Genomic DNA, 16,592 nt, shown 5'->3' with positions numbered 1-16,592 from the left:
AAACGTGCCGTAGAACGTTATACTGCGGTGTATATCGGTAATTATGAGCATGTTACTTAGAGAAGTCGCAGTTACACGAGTAGCGAAGTACGTTTTCGCTACATTTCTTCTGCGCTCTGCGCACATGCAGAGCCATCTTGCGGCAAACACAGAAGAACCCCTCCTCGCAATGTGCGGCGCTGCCCCAACACGTGGCGCGCCACTCGCCCCTGACGTTTCGCCGTGCACCCTCACGGGTTGTAGAATCAAGCGTCTTTCCTTTCTTTAGATCACTATCTTCGCTCACCCGCTTCTCCCCTTCGGGCCGCGCGAGTACCGGTGCGAGGATGCCCCGATACCCTTGCGTTTAATAAGTTTTCTCGACGAGATGCAATAACGCTATCGCGTTCCACTCTTGAAGGCGAAGCTTAAGCGTCCTCCAAATTTTTTTTTTTACTTTAATGCATTTCAGGATAGTTTGCTCTGAAATAACTGCGTCTCTGTGGCCGTCGATTTCATAGTGCGTATGCAATGGAACCCAGTGGGCTACAAGCTCGCCATTGAAAACATTTTGCCTCTGTGAATGTTGTTTGTTACCAAGGGAGATGGAGCAGTTCGGCTGCGTCCCCTACGTGACAGCCTGATCGATATCGACGTTGATGGAGTCATTTTCACTAGAGGCACGTCGTAGATGCAGACTGCAAGCAGGACTAGAAGGAAAGTTATCGTCCCTTGATTACAGGAGAGGAATGTGTGGAAGTTTCTCGTCCCTTTCTTACCCACTAAGGCCTTTTTTAGTTAATTTTCTCTCCCAATCGTCTCTCCCTCTCTCTCTCTCTCTCTTTCTCTCTCTCTCTCTCTTTCTCTCATTCCTTGGTTTCCTTTTCCCACAAAGTTTGAACTTACTGCTTGACGTCACTTTCTTTAAATAAGCCCTTCTCCTTTCTTAACGTCCATGAATTTCTCTGTCACTCGCGCGACTGCCCAAGACTTACATTCTCCACTGTCGCTTCCAGTTACCTATTGTTTTACATTCTTTTTTGCTACTTCCTCTATTTCCTCTTAACGCTTCATGTCCTGTCACCTGTATATCCACGTTCTACGGCCGAGCTGTAACAGTTACGCCTACTTGCTCCAGAATCGTTAGCCATAACTTCTTAGCAATCATTGTCATGTTTAATGGAAGCAGCGAGCTTTTTCCCATTAGGCTTCGGTGCAAGAGCGGTCTTATTGAAAAACATCGGAGGATGCACTTCCGGTGACAGCATGTCAATTGCCTTGGTACTGCCTGGATATAGTTTTCCTAAGTGCACACGCTACCGATGCCAGCGACAAAACTGGATGTTCGTACTTAGACGTACGCGATGGTAAGTACAACTGCAAATTAGTTGCATTCTGTTGAAAGCAGCTTCTTCACTTAAAGGGTGTCGCATCGTGTAGCTGTACCAATTACGGCAAGCTTGAGCGGAAGATGCTCACTGAGATTGGAGGCCACACGAGTAGAGGGCGATGCTTCCGCTCTGCCGTGTCCACATCGCGGTAGGAGTGCCGTGAACTCAACAATCTGCATGAACACTTTCCAAAGCAGTTGGGCAAAATAGCACCCAGCACCTCCACCAAATGTTAAGGAAAAGAACACAATGGTAAACGCTAGTTCACTGGTAGATGCACACGACACACCGCACACCACAGAACGAAGTCAGCTAGCCTGAGCGCCGTCTTCTTCCCTACTTCACATCAGCACGTCGTCGTCGTCTCCATACTGTGCTCCGTAACAATATCAAAACAATTTGTCGACCTAAACGTACTTTCTTGAGAAAAAAAAAATGTTTGTAAGGACAAATTGCTACTAGAAATCACATACCAATGCGCCCTCCACGGAAATCTCCTGAGTCCGCACCTGTGTGCGTATAGAGCCATATTAAAGAAATATCTCTGCTCTTAGCCCTGTTTCATTACATGGTTATGACGTGATTCTATTATCGGATTTTTTAAGTGAAACGCACGATAACAATACCTGTTCATGTTGTTGACATATCAGCGCAGAACCCGAGCGCGTAACCGATGATCGCCTGCTCTGATTCATTACCAAATCAAATAAAAGCTGTCTTTTTCTTGATCTAGAAAAGCTTCAGAGTTAGGTTCATAGAAGTTAGATGACAAGAGCTTAAATGTATGTATGTATAGCTTTATTAAGGAGCCGGCAAACGACAGGTGAAAGCGTCGTGACGCTGGCCAAGCGTCGACCCGGGGTTATGCCCTACTCTGCTCTACCTCATTTGGCAAGAGCTTAAACTTTACCCGTCTTGCAGGCTCCTACTAAAAAGATGTCAGCGAACTCACTCGGAGACTTAGTCCTCAGCGTCTCTGTGGACCTGCACAAGCAACTCGTGACACAAAATTTCATTAGGGGAAACACGTTTTAATCGCCATTCAGTATCTCTGGGCGACGCAGCGGCGTGGCTCGACCGCTGCACGGCGCATCAGAGCTGCGCTCAACAATACACGCGACGGTATCTATACGAGCGTGTGCTATACCGAAACGAAGAAGGTGCCTTAAATGAAGGCACTCTGCGCCTTCCTGAATGACAAAGGTTAACGTTTTCAATGAGACACGTTTTGGTCAGATAGCGAGGGTACTGTCCATTCATAAAATGATAAGCTTCAGCTCACGAGTGGTGTTTTCTTTTCATATATGCTTCTTTAAGAGCTGAATGCTTTTGCGTTATTAGGTATAGATGCAAGCTTAGTGATGTATTCAAAAACACTAAGTTGATTTTATTAACTCACTGAAACGATAGCTGTCCTTATAAAAATGGGAGTACATATATGCTTTTGATTTCACACCTACGGACCTAGCTGGGGTTTTCGTTACGCAGTCCGGAGGTCCGAGTTTGATTCCCATTCTATTCAAATAAGCCCATTTTTTTCACTCACGTACTCTAGCTACAGCAGCCTTACAGAGAAATTTGGCTTCAGCCCGAATAGTTTTGACCTTCAGAAGTTTAAGGCCCTGTTAGTAATTTCCGCGCTGTGCGAGCGACGAGGAACGGACAAATAGAGATGAAAACGTAACCGTTAAAGTCGTTCATAGTTTAAAAGATGGCGTTGGCAGTCAAGTAGGTGCTTCCTTCACTGAACGTATTAGAGCTAGCCGGAGAGAATACTCGCAACACTTCCATCACGAGAGGCATAAAACGATTTCATAGTCATTCGTGACAAGAAAGCTCAAGCCATTCTAACAGGTTAGGCAGAGTAAGTCACTCGAATTGGATTTACTATCCTGCATGACCTCAGTGCCTTCAGCAAAGGTTAATACTACTGCCGGACTCGGTGGGCACAAGACAACGAGTAGTAATACACCCGGAACGCGGCTAATTAGCCGAGATGTCTTATTACCTTTAATTTTTCACCTTTACCAGAGTGTTGCAAACGTATATTTGAAGACTGTTGATTCGGGACAAATTCAATTTACATATATTGCCAAAGTGCAATAGGTTTTGAGAGATTTTGCTGTCGTTTGCCTGCTCTTTCGTGCCTATTCCGATATTGGGCTCTCAGCCTGTGCAGGAAATGTGAGCAGTGGTAGAAAAGACGCAATTTAATAAGGAATGTCTCAAGACCTGTAGCACTTACGCGAGTACTATAACTAGATTGGTTTCGGACTATCAAATCAAGATTGTAATTGCAACATGCAGTTGAGAGGAAATCATTCAAATTTTACATATATAATCTGTTTCTTGGGCTTGTTTGGGCAAGGCTGTTTTTTGGGCTTGTTGATGAGGTTTACTAATTTTGGGGAAGGTTGAAGCCCGTGCCTGTCTTTTTTATGCTTCAGGCTTCGCCAAAGCGATTAGTCTAAACATTCGCGCCACCATGAGCTCGACCTGGTTTATATGCAGTAGCCGGCCCTAACACACACTACGAGAAAGTAGCATCAACGTGATCGTATTTGTATAGGTTTAAAGCCTGGAAAATTTATGAATAATCACCAAGTGTTGTCAGAATCATAGTCTGCATCAAGAAGGAACCCGCATAATCCTCCTGGAGCCCTGCAATTCTACGTTAGAATTTTCACGATGGAATGTGTGAACACACACCACAGCTTTTAATTTTCCCAGGCACTGCTTCATGCGTTAAGTGAACTCCTTATCTTCCGTTTTTTTCGGTTGCACAATAAATTACTTTGTTTCTCACGCACGGGTATCTATAAATAACCACTCCATTCATTGCCGACTATTAATCAGGCGCCCGTCATGCAAGAATCAATATATTAAGTTTGCACCTCTACCTATAGTTTGTCTTTACGGTCATAAGTGTCTAGGTCACACTTTAAGCACGAAAATTAGTCCGAGTCACGTATTTTTATCTGAAGACTTCATGGCTCACCTGCTGGCACAAGAAAAAATTTTCCAGGTGGTCACGAGCCATGATGAATGTGTTGACTGCAGAATGACTGGTGTGAACGCCGTTGCTGTCTATGTAGTTCAGCTGTGCCTAGCAGCGCAGGCACAGGTTGCCACTTCCAGTTCTTGCCATCGAAGAGTGACGAACAAAATAACGGCTTGAGGGGCAAAGAAGAGGAAAATGAGAAGAAGAGGAAGTTGAGACGTGCCTGAGTGTAGAAGAGGAAGTGTTTTCCGGTTCTTCTTACAGTTGGTAGTGTGCGCGTGTGCTGTGTATCTTCTCCTGTGTTTGTGTTTATTTGCGCCACATATCTGAAGTGACGAACAAAGTTTTAAAGTTATATTTTTGAACTATTCATATGGTATGCGATCTAGTGAACCGTAGATCTAGTAGTGTTCTTTACTCTACATTTCAAAGTATTGTTCCGTCAAACATTTATGCTGAAACAAGTCTTGAGCCCCACTAGATGCACTCACGTTTTTCAAGACCACTGTGCGCCAAGAATTACCGTATTTACTCGATTCTAAGCCCCCCCCCCCCCTTCCATTTTTCTTTCATGGTAGAGATTCGAAAAACCTAAAATGAAGCCACCCTCCCCTTTAATTTGGCGGCTGAATCTTGACGAGACGGCCGCAAGAAATAACAATTTATTTGGCAAACATCTTCGGCAAACGCGGTAACAGTCTGCTTAAACTTGAAGTTGTAGGCAGCCGTCTACAAAGACGTTCCGACTTCCATTATGGCTCTCAAACAACTGATGTGTTCCCAAGGTGCCGTGAAACACGCCGAGCGCGGCCAATGCGACCCACGTGACAACACGATGATAAAGTTGTCGGGGTAGCTTTCGGTCGCTGTTATCTGCCGCGGTATCTGTCATATGTAGTGTTGGAACCGAGTAACACACGAACTCGCATATCAGGCCGCGGACGTCGCACCCCCTCGGAACTCTGACAGCTCCGGCTCGATGATAGAGTGAGCAAACGCGCTTGGATGCCTAGGATACGCGCTTTCTTGAAATTAAAAAACGGTGCTTGGAACCGGAGGTTGTTAGAATCGCAAAAATAAGGTATGCTACGAACAGGTCAGTAGAGAGAAAACTGCTTGGGTCAAAATACCTGCGCACCGACAGACGGGTACTCCAATCTATTCCGAAAGGCCATGCCATCGCCTTCCTTCTTCAACCGCGGGCATGGCCCTTCGATGCCCTTACACTCCTTTTTGTAAACTATCAAAGTGACTTGGAGCTATGCTGGCCAATGTAGCATCGTTATTATAAAACTACTACGACCACAAGTCGATGCGCGTAACCAATGTAATTTTATATTATCGACATGCTATGATGGAAGTAGAATGTGGAACTGCAATTGTTCATTCTCTTAAATAACCATTTATCATTTTCTTCATTTACCAAGTTATTTCCATTTCTAGGTCCTACAGGCAACGTCCAAGAGCTCCATTTTGCAGAAGGATGAAAAGAAGAGAGGCATTCTGAAAGTTATTCCTTCGTTGCAGGCACCGAGCCTAGCGATGGCAGCCAACTCGATCGAAGACAGGGTGCTCAGCTTCTCTCTAGACCTGTACAAGCAGCTCGTCTCGCAAAATGGCCACAGTGGAAACATATTTTACTCTCCGTTCAGCATTTCCGCTGTGCTTTCAATGACCTTGGCTGTAACGCGCAGCAACACTGCCGAGGAATTGTCTGCTGTTCTGCACATCAACAGCACTGAAGAACACAAGCAATTCTCCAAATTCATTTCCAAGCTTCGTGCTTCCAGTAATGACTTCAAGCTTCACATCGCTAATCTAATCTATGTCGAAGAAACAATTCCTATCCTGGACAGTTACCTGTCCCTTCTTCGAAGCACCTACGAGTCCACGGTCGCATCCGTCGACTTCAGAAACGACTACGAGAACACTAGGCTACGAATCAACGCTTGGGTCGAGGATGTCACTGAATCGAAGATAACGAGCCTTCTGCCCAAGGGAAGCGTAAGTGCCTTCACCAATGTTCTCCTCGTGAATGCCATCTACATGAGGGGCTTCTGGAACTTAAGCTTTGAACCGAGCGAGACACATCGCTCAGATTTCCACTTAGACTCAATGAACAAGAAAGAAGTCGATATGATGTATCGGAAGGGATCCTATAAAGCGTGCAGTAGCCAAGAACTTGGAATTGAAGCGCTCGAGATACCTTACCGTGGAGGCAGTGCTTCTATGGTCGTTCTTTTACCGGACGACATCGAGGGACTATCTAAGCTTGAGGAGTTTCTGACGGCTCGAAAACTTCGGGAGTTATTGCGAAGCTTTACAATGCACAACGACGTCGAACTGTATCTTCCCAAATTTAAGTTGGAGGAGACGGTTAGCCTCAAGGAAAGCTTGCAAGCTTTGGGAGTGAAGGATCTGTTCACTTCGAAAGCTGACTTCTCCGCCATCACTGAGAGGAAGAATGTGGCTGCTTCTGACGTGATTCACAAGGCTTTTGTTGAAGTCGATGAAGAGGGTACAGAAGCGGCTGCCGCGACCGCTTTATCGATGGTGGACGGTTGCAGGCCTCGTACGCAGCAAGTGACGTCCAGATTTGTGGTGGATCGGCCGTTCATGTTTCTCATTCGTAGTCATGATCCTGACGCCGTGCTTTTTATGGGCTCCGTTCGCGAACTGTGAGCAAACCGGGCACCTTTGCGGTGCTCTAAAGAACTTTTGTTTCTTGTTTGTTTCTTCTGCTTTCTCGGACAACATGGACGAAGCCCATATTTTCATTGTGCAATATTAATAGTTTTTTTAGAAGAGAATAAAACTCGAAGCACCAGTAATGAGAATAAGAATCGGTCTTTACTCATATTTGCACAGCATATATAATATTTCGTATGGGACTTTTCCTACGCCATTTATGCGTGTCAAGGTGAATATACTTGAATTTGCTATATGGGTGTTGGCAACGAATATCGTGCAGTTTACAATATTTGCCTGAAGCGTCCAGCCAACAAGGCTCACTGTCAAGACCTTTAACATGGCACTTATAACATTTCCTTGTTACTTAGAGGTGGCGAGACGTCTCGCCTGTAAGTCACCGCTGAAAACTATCGAACTCCTACGGGAAAGAAAGTCCTTATTACTCTGATCGACCTTTGAAACAGAAGTTTCACTACGTCAGCCAGCTCGAGCATTTAGCTTCAGTGTCGGTGGGGGCCTGAAAGAGCTCCAACTCAGGTCTCTGCTTTCATGGGGAAGGGTGACATAAAAATTAGCCTGCCATGACATTTCAATTCACGTTACCCCTATGCTACAGGCAAGAGCTGGCAACTCGGGTCGCTCCTTTCATATGTGAGGGTGATATCAGAATCGGCCTGCCAGAACCATTTGCATTCAAGATACCCCTACGACACGCAGGCATGTCCATACGGCTTGGTTGAAGCGGGACTTTATATGTGTGCTTGCAGCTTATACGCTCTCGCGTCATACACATAAAGGATGAGCTTAAGTTTCCCAATAATGTGGTGCCCTACACTGATAGAGCTTGGCAGGGGAATAATGTAGCGGGCAGAAGAGGCTCTTCCATCCAGGTATAACCAGAGCTAAACCACAGCTAATTTTTTAACACTTGAGTGCTAGTAACCCATGTAAGGAAAAAGTGCCCCGCAGCGTTAGCGTCTATCAGTTGAAACCACGCACCGACAAGCATTCTTCTAGAAGGTGACTGCTGGCGAGTGGCATGGCTGGGCATTGATCGGCCGGATGTGCACTGCATGGCGCTCTATCCTTTTACTCGTTGAATTCGCTGGACGTGTCATTGGGCGGCTTACTGAGTGACGTCTCTGACAGCCTCGGGAAGGAACAGCAGTTTACATTAGGTAGCGAACTACTGGAAGTAGTAGGCGAATATGTCTACTTAGGACAGGTAGTAACCGCAGATCCAGACCATGAAAAAGAAATAACAAGAAGAATAAGATTGGGATGGAGCGCATTTGGCAAGCACTCGCAGATTATGACTAGCAGCTTACCGGTATCGCTCAAGAGGAAAGTATACAACAGTTGCATCTTACCTGTACTCACCTATGGTGCTGAAACGTGGAGGCTAACCAAGAGAGCTCTGCTTAAGTTGAGGACAACCCAGAGGGCTATGGAACGAAAAGTGGTAGGGGTAACATTAAGAGATAAAAAGCGTGCAGAGTGGGTCAGAGAAATAACTCAAGTTACCGACATTCTAGTGGAAATTGATAAGAAGAAATGGGCATGGGTAGGACATGTAGGACGAAGAGAGGATATCCGATGGTCGCTTAGGGTAACAAACTGGATTCCAAGGGAAGGAAAGCGTAGCAGGGGGCGGCAGAAAGTTAGGTGGGCGGATGAGGATAAGAAGTTCGCAGGGGTCAAGTGGATGCAGCTAGCACAGAACAGGGTTAAGTGGAGAAATAAGGGAGAGGCCTTCGCCCTGCAGTGGGTATAGTCAGGCTAATCGTGATGATGATGATGATGATGAGTGACGTCACGAGACCAGATGACGTGGATGAGTTGGAAAGCGGTGTCAGCTCGGGCAGTTGCTTTCATATGGAAGGGTTAGGTAGGACCCTTGCATCTTCCGTTAGAAACCTCCCAGTCTCGAAAGATCACGGAGACGGTTGTGGGATGGGGTAAGGGATTATCCACTTTTGTAACCACAAGGCTATGATGGTTTCATTGCGCTCTAAACATTCAATCAAAGAAAGGTCGACGTCTTCTGGACATTCTTTAAAACCTAGATCACCCAAAAGATAACTATCCCCCCCCCCCCCACACACACACACGCAATAAATGATTAGAAGCCGGCATTGATTTCTCTCTCATCTGTTTTCATAAGCGATAACATGATCGCGTAACATGGTGTACAAAAGTGATGAGGCTCACGCGCACGTGGCGCTCGAATCTCACTGATCGATAGGTAAATTTTTATCTTTAATGCATGAGAACACAGTCAAAATAAAGTCTCAAGCATGTCGTTCCATCAAATAAACTATGCGCATTGTAAATTCCAGCCGTATCAGCACACTGTACACATCGCCCTAAAAATACACTGTCGGGAAGGCGCACATATGCATCTACATAGTGCAGCTAATCAGGTGTTCTCCTTAGAGAGCATATATTCACGCATCAAAACCCAATGCTCCCTGAAGACTGATTTCAATTATCGCGGCATTTCGGCACGTCATGCGGCTCTTACACTAAGTAGCCCCATGAGCACAAAGCGATCCCAAGATGTAATAGTGTTTCTCTTAACAGGAAAATATCTAGTTCTCTGGAGGGATCTAAATTTTGTCATTAACTGTTCGAATTTTAATGTGTCCCCAGACATATCATCACGACACCGTAAAAACAATGATCGACATCATCTGGCGTACTAAACAGGCCGCAGTTCGACGACAATGACACCAATATCTTAGCGTGAAGTCATGTCTTGACATGACTTCCAACCCAGAGGACTATGGAACGAAACATGGTAGGGGTAACATTAAGAGATTGGAAGCGTGCAGAGTGGGTCAGAGAAATAACTCAAGTTACCGACATTCTAGTGGACATTAAGAAGAAGAAATGGACATGGGCAGGACATGTAGTGCGAAGAGAGGATAACCGATGGTCGCTTAGGGTAACAAACTGGATTCCAAGGGAAGGAAAGCGTAGCAGGGAGCGGCAGAAAGTTAGGTGGGCGGATGAGGTTAAGAAGTTCGCAGGGATCAAGTGGATGCAGCTAGCACAGAACCGGGTTAAGTGGAGAAATATGGGAGAGGCCTTCGCCCTGCAGTGGGTATAATCAGGCTGATGATGATGATGGTGATGTCGACAAGTAGCGTCGAAGTGTGTAATTAAAAAGGATATCTCTAGCCCGCTGCGGTGACTCGGAGGTTAGGGCGCTTGCTGCTAAACCCTGGGATGTGGAATCGAACCCCGGCCGCGGCGGTTGCTTTTTGATGGAGGTACAAGGCGCCCGTGTTCTGTGCACTGCAGTCACGGTGCATATTAAGGAACTCCGGTTGGTTGAAATTTCCAGTGGCCTCCATTACGGCGTCTCTAACAGTCTGAGTCCCTTTGGGACATCAAACCCTTCAAACCAACAACCAAAAAGCAATGCCTCAGTACAAATTAAACCCCGCGTGAAGGAACCTCTGATAAGGCTTCCCATACAAATTTATAGAGGAAAAGGCGCATTAACGACTTTATTCATCGCCCTTGCAGACAGGCTACAAGGATAATGTACAAAAAAGCGCACAGTAAGAAAATTTACGATGTCAGCCTCTTATTTAAAAAACCCATAACGATCTATCAGGAGCCCTGCAGTCTAGTTAGTGCAAATAGGTAAAGCAAATGGACACTAAAGCGCATAATGAGTACATGCAGCTTTGAATAATAAAAGTAATAATAATAATAATAATAATAATAATCAATCAATCAATCAATCAATCAATCTTTATTTAATGTGCGCAGGAACAACCATGTGGTCTTTGTGCTGCAGCACCAAAAAAAAAATGAAAAAGCACAAACATGTTTACACACACAGAGAGAACACAAAAAAAAAAAGAAATAAATAAAACATGAAATGAAACTGAGAAGAAAAGTATCACGGAAATTAAGCAAACAATGAGTATCATCACTTATATACACAGTGAGAGAATTTTTTAGCACACCAGGAAATAAAGAAAAAAAAAAAAGAACGGTAGGTAGAAGAGGGAAGAAAAAAAAAAACAGATGACTGACATTGATTATAGTAATATAGAAATATACATAAAATAAACAACCATTCCAGGCGCAACAAGTGCATGGTACTTAAAACACAGGCTAGAAATACAGAATAATACAATAAAGAAGTAAAATTGAACAAGGGACAGTAAGATTCGAATATAAAGTTTAAAGTTGAAATATAAGCAAGAAACGGATAAAAAGTAGTTCAAGATACAGACAGCATTGAACAGGAGAAAAAGCAAAAAGTGAAGTAAATACAATTTAAGGCTAGAAAGTGGGAGTTATATGTGATAAAGTACTATTTAGAATACAACGCTACGAACATCCAATGTAAATGAACAGAGCGAGTTTTGGAAGATGTCAAGGTGAGGACAAAAAGAGTTAAATAACCACTGCATCCTGTCCAGAGGGGAGTGGGAATGAAGAGGAGAAACCTGAAATGGTCTGAATTCCCTCATGCTCTTTCGCGGAACGCGCAGTAGGATGTACTCTAAGAGCTGAGGGCACATAATGTGGCCATGAAGGAGTTTGTACAGAAATATGATATCAAGTCTGATACGACGGCAGTGAAGGGAAGGAAGATTCAGTTGGGCGCTCCTGGTGGAGCGCCCAATAATAATAATAATAATAGTAATAATAATAATAATAATAATAATAATAATAATAATAATAATAATAATAATAATAATAATAATAATAATAATAATAATAATAATAATAATAATAATAATAATAATAATAATAATAATAAAATTGTGTTTTGCAGATTCAAGAAGAAAATAACGCGAAACAGTTAGATGTGCGAACAAATGAACAATGCGACACTGAACCATCCAGAGGTAAGAAAAATCACGGCGAATGGGTACCAATGGGTGCCACACGAAAATTGCAAATTATTCGTTGCATTACCTGCACTTTCTTTCTGGCACAACGTGAGATTTGGAAGGCACAGGCAAACAAGAACGTGCGGCCGACTTGTATCCGAGCCAGCATAGAGTGCCCATTTACGCCTCTGTCTATGGCTTCGTTCACAATGCCTCTGAATCCCAGTGGGTCACGCTGTTCTGAACCTGATACAAGGTGAAGTCTAAGATACTGAAGATCTCCTCAGTTCCGGCTTATGGCACCTGAAAGTCAGCCTATAGGCTAAAATCATAATTTCATGCTCGGCCAATGTGAAACCTCGGATGACGGTACTGTTGTTAATATTACGGCAAAAAGTGTTCAAGATACAGGGCAAAGAAAAACGGTGACAGTGGACAACCTTGGCGAAGAGATGATTTGTGTGGTATATACTTGGTACTTCCTTGGTTAACAGGTAACATAGAATTTGTAGCAAAGCCGAATGACCAACAGCAAAACACCAACAATATTCACATGCTCTGAGGCCGCAAACAATTTATCGTGGCAAAATTTATCAGACGCCTTTGCAAGGTCAATGCGTATAATAGGTAACTGGTAAATCGCATGTGATACTGCAATGCTACTGAACTGACACCAATACTGATCAGGCCACGAAGGCTCGGTGATTGAAGCTACGTAAGGGTGGGCATAATAAAAGTGTTCTGGTCTTCCGATTGGCGAATTGGGCTTGTGACACGTGATGATGCGTGCATGAGTAATTATATGAGCATGCTAACTCTGAATTTGTCAAGCATATGAAATTAAAGGCGGATGTTCATCACACAGCGTGGGACTTGCTGATCCGTGACGCCATTATTCATCTTCATGGGTAATGAAGTCCGCCATGTTGCCGCCGATAGACGCTGAAAATGAAATGAAAATTGTTTTTGAGGAAACTAAAAATACATCAGCTCTCTCACTACGTGATCGACAATTACATTTCAAACGCGCCGTGAGGAAAAATCTGAAAGTATGCGTGAAAAATTAAAACGAGGTACTGGCGCTGTAAGGGCTGGCTACGATAGACGGGGGTGTACACAAAAGCCTATCCAACCGTCATTAAAAGAGGAGCGGAAAGTTGCCACTTCTAGGGTAGGCTGGTAAGGGGTAGGGCAGCTACAGCAAATGTCGGTACCAAGCTGTTATTACAGGGAGCACACACTGAAGAGGCGTTGGAGACAAAAAAGAGTCTCAGAGCAGCTTAATCGATAAAGTATGCACCTTTTTGTGAGGCCAGTAACCACAGCAACAAAACAAAAACAAAGCAAGGTTCAAAAGGCATTGAGGTACGTGCCGTCTTAGTAACAACGCAGCTGCCAAACGTATATGGAAAATCGTACGTGCCGTAGTTATCGGCCGACTCTAAAAAGTAATTATGATAAAATGAAGTTTACAGCTTGAACCCGGGCGTAAATCTGTGCTGTACTTCAACATGAACATCCAGATCGGGGTCGATCTAGTTAGCGGGCTAGTTAGTTAGATGAATCTGAAGACTTCTGGCGCTGCATTGTCCATCACACACACAAGCACATGCACGCACGCAAGGCACACACACGCACGCACGCACACGCACGCGCACACGCACGCACACACACACACGCGCACGCACGCACGCACGCGCACACGCACACATGCGCGCTCGCGCACACACGAGATTATGGCAAGACGTTCACACCGATGATGCACACACTACCAACTGGCTATCAATTGTGGTATGAAGAAGAAGAAAACATGACAAAGAAGAAGTAAAGGAAGGGTACAAAAAGAAGAAACGACTTAGAGAAAAATTCGTAGAAAATATTGAAGGAAAAATACAACGAAAATAATGGCAAATTGCGCCTATGTTGTTGTCATATTGCCCAAACGAAGAAGTAGCAATTCCTTCCTGCTGAGTGCTGCAGACGATACACTCACGTATTCCCCTTCTTGAACCACAATAAACGAAGGCATGCCAAACCGTCGTTCCTATGTTGGCATGTGTGTCGAACAGGCGATGAGAACGGGACGTGATAAAGGTGTCGCATTCTGCCCTTAAAGGCCCAATGAAATGTTTTCATTCCACAAGGTGGTGCATGGAGGATGGCAAGAACAAAATACCGCTCAGACATAACGTTGTACACTTTGGAAAAGAAAAATAGACCTTAGTGCATGCGGTTCGCACCAGCGCTAAGCTTTTATAACACAGACGCAAACTATGTACCCGTTGTCTACGTTCTGTTCTTCTCTACGGCACGGAAGAATAAAAAACTATTCAAAGGTAAATATCAATCTTCTCCTAGCCCTATTTAAAATTGTCAAACTCATTTTTGTCAATGTTTCGTTAGCAAGTCTAGCTTAGAAACATTCCCAAAGGAATAGTTAGCCGCCATATGGTCATGTGGGGACCAAAACTATAAGTGGTCGTACAGGGCCTAATATTATCCACGCCACCCAGCGGAGTCGCTCGCCAAGGACTTTCTAGCCGTATACGACCCGTGGCAATTACCGACCAAAGGCGCTGTACAGTAGGTGTCCTGCGTACTTGCGTAATGCACATATTTTGGAACTGAATTTGTCAAGAAAAATTGAATACCTGGTGATCTTTTTTCCTTCTTACGTGCCGGAAAAATATTCACTTTTTTTTTTAACTTTTGTAAATTCTGAAATTGTTACATCCTCGGTTGGATCAAATTTTTTACCTTTTCTCGCAGATATCGAAGAACATGGCCGCCACATCCCTTGGCGACTCACTCCTCAACTTCTCCGTCGACCTGTACAAGCAGCTGATCTCAAAGAGCGGCCGCGATGGGAACGTCTTCTATTCTCCCTTCAGCATCTCTGCTGCTCTATCGATGGCTCTAGCTGGCGCACGGAACACCACTGCTACCCAGCTCGCCGATGTACTTCACGTGAACATCAACGACATCCACAAGCATTTCTCTGGCTTTATTTCCAAGCTGTCCGACTTTGCCCCTGACGTGAAGCTCCATGTAGCCAACCGGATGTACTCTGAGCAGACATTTCCCGTTCTGGACAGCTACCTGTCCCTTCTGCAGGACTCCTACGGGGCCACCATAGAGTCTGTGGACTTCCGAAATAACTACGAGAAAGTCCGGCAGCAGGTAAATGCTTGGGTAGAAGAGGCCACCCAATCGAAGATCAAGGACCTTCTTCCTGCGGGAAGCGTGGATTCCTTGACCAGCCTGATCCTCGTCAATGCCATCTACTTCAAGGGCCTCTGGAGTTCCCAGTTCGACCCCAAGTCGACACACAGTTCAGATTTTCACCTCGACTCGAATAACAAGAAAGAAGTCGACATGATGTACCAGCAGAACGATTACAAGATGAGTCGCAGCGACGAGCTCGGGGTCACGGCTTTGGACATACCGTACCGAGGTGGAAAAACCTCCATGGTTATCCTTCTGCCAGACGATGTCGAGGGACTGTCCAAGCTTGAGGATAGTTTGACCGCTTCGAACCTCTCTGACCTTCTGAAGAACTTGTGGAATCGTTCTGATGTCAAGCTGTACCTTCCAAAGTTCAAGTTGGAGCAAGCCATCGACCTTAAAGAAACGCTGAAAGCTATGGGCATCAACGACTTCTTCACGCCGGCAGCGGACCTTACTGGAATAAGTGACAAAGGAAAGCTGCTTGCTTCGGAGGTGGTCCACAAGGCTTTCGTGGAAGTTAACGAGGAAGGCACTGAAGCTGCCGCCGCCACTGCCGTTGTGATGATGTGTTACTGTGCACTTTCTGTGGACACTCGATTCGTTGTCGATCGCCCGTTCATGTTCCTGATACGCAGTCTCGATCCAGAGCTCGTGCTTTTCATGGGGTCCGTTCGTCAGCTTTGAGCCGCCGAATCAAGTGAACAGTAATATAGCGTCTCATTGCTACTTCCTGCATAAGTCCTTGCTATATGCCAGAGTGGTCCGGTAGAGCACAGACGTGCTAGTGTACTGCTGCCCGTTAACGGGTGTGCGATCTATGTAGTGCAAACAAAAAATTCTAGTGGCGCACTTATCTGCGGCTCTTCATACACCTTTCACCCTTGAGACAGCTTCAGACACCCTTCAGTAACATGCATCAAAATCTCACAAAGTATTGTTTCCAAATGTTAACTTCCGTAATACTCTATACATTGAACACGTACCCTAGATACCTGAACCTTCACTGCTACATATGTCTGATAACAGACACAAAAAAGCTACCCATCAATATATCTGCAATCAATAGTTTTTCTTTGTGCCCTAAAGTTTAATTTCGATGTGTTGTTTGTTTGCTTCTTTTGGTATTATGCATGTTTTATCTGTGCACTTTTGATGCCACTCGCTGTAATTTTATCTGTGATTTGTTTTGATTTACCAATTTGCACTGCAAATATTCGTTTTTTCTTTTAGGACAACAGATGTCTGGTCACTAACAGGTGTCTATCAGGTGTTGTTAGACGCTTTTAGCCTGCTCTCCTTCGATTCGCAGTCCATGTACTGGGAAAACGAAATAAACAAAAATACAAAAATAAGAAATAATGCTCAAGTTGCCTTGCAAAAACATCCTGCACTTTAATCTAATAATGTCCTTTATTCGTAATATGCATGTAACTGCTGACG

General features: G+C 44.6%; 1 protein-coding gene and 2 pseudogenes across 2 annotated transcripts in view; all 3 read left to right on the top strand.

The window, feature by feature from the left end:
* Positions 1-16,476, top strand: part of LOC146175778 (iris pseudogene) — a 45,298-nt pseudogene extending 28,822 nt beyond the window's left edge. Inside the window, exon 2 of the transcript XR_014701468.1 lies at positions 14,694-16,476. The product of XR_014701468.1 is annotated as an iris pseudogene (transcript). The remainder of the gene's footprint in view (positions 1-14,693) is intronic.
* LOC146175776 (iris-like) overlaps positions 1-16,592 on the top strand; it is a 56,160-nt gene that overhangs the window by 28,822 nt on the left and 10,746 nt on the right. The gene's annotated exons all lie outside the window — the stretch shown is intronic.
* Positions 5,850-7,253, top strand: LOC146175779 (iris pseudogene; annotated as a pseudogene).

This window comes from Amblyomma maculatum, chromosome 10 (genome assembly GCF_055883805.1).
Source record: "Amblyomma maculatum isolate TAMU_Amacu chromosome 10, ASM5588380v1, whole genome shotgun sequence".
NCBI classification, from domain to species: Eukaryota; Metazoa; Arthropoda; class Arachnida; order Ixodida; family Ixodidae; genus Amblyomma; species Amblyomma maculatum.
The sequence above is the reverse complement of the archived record's forward strand: the minus strand, read 5'-3'. Positions and strand labels throughout refer to the sequence as shown.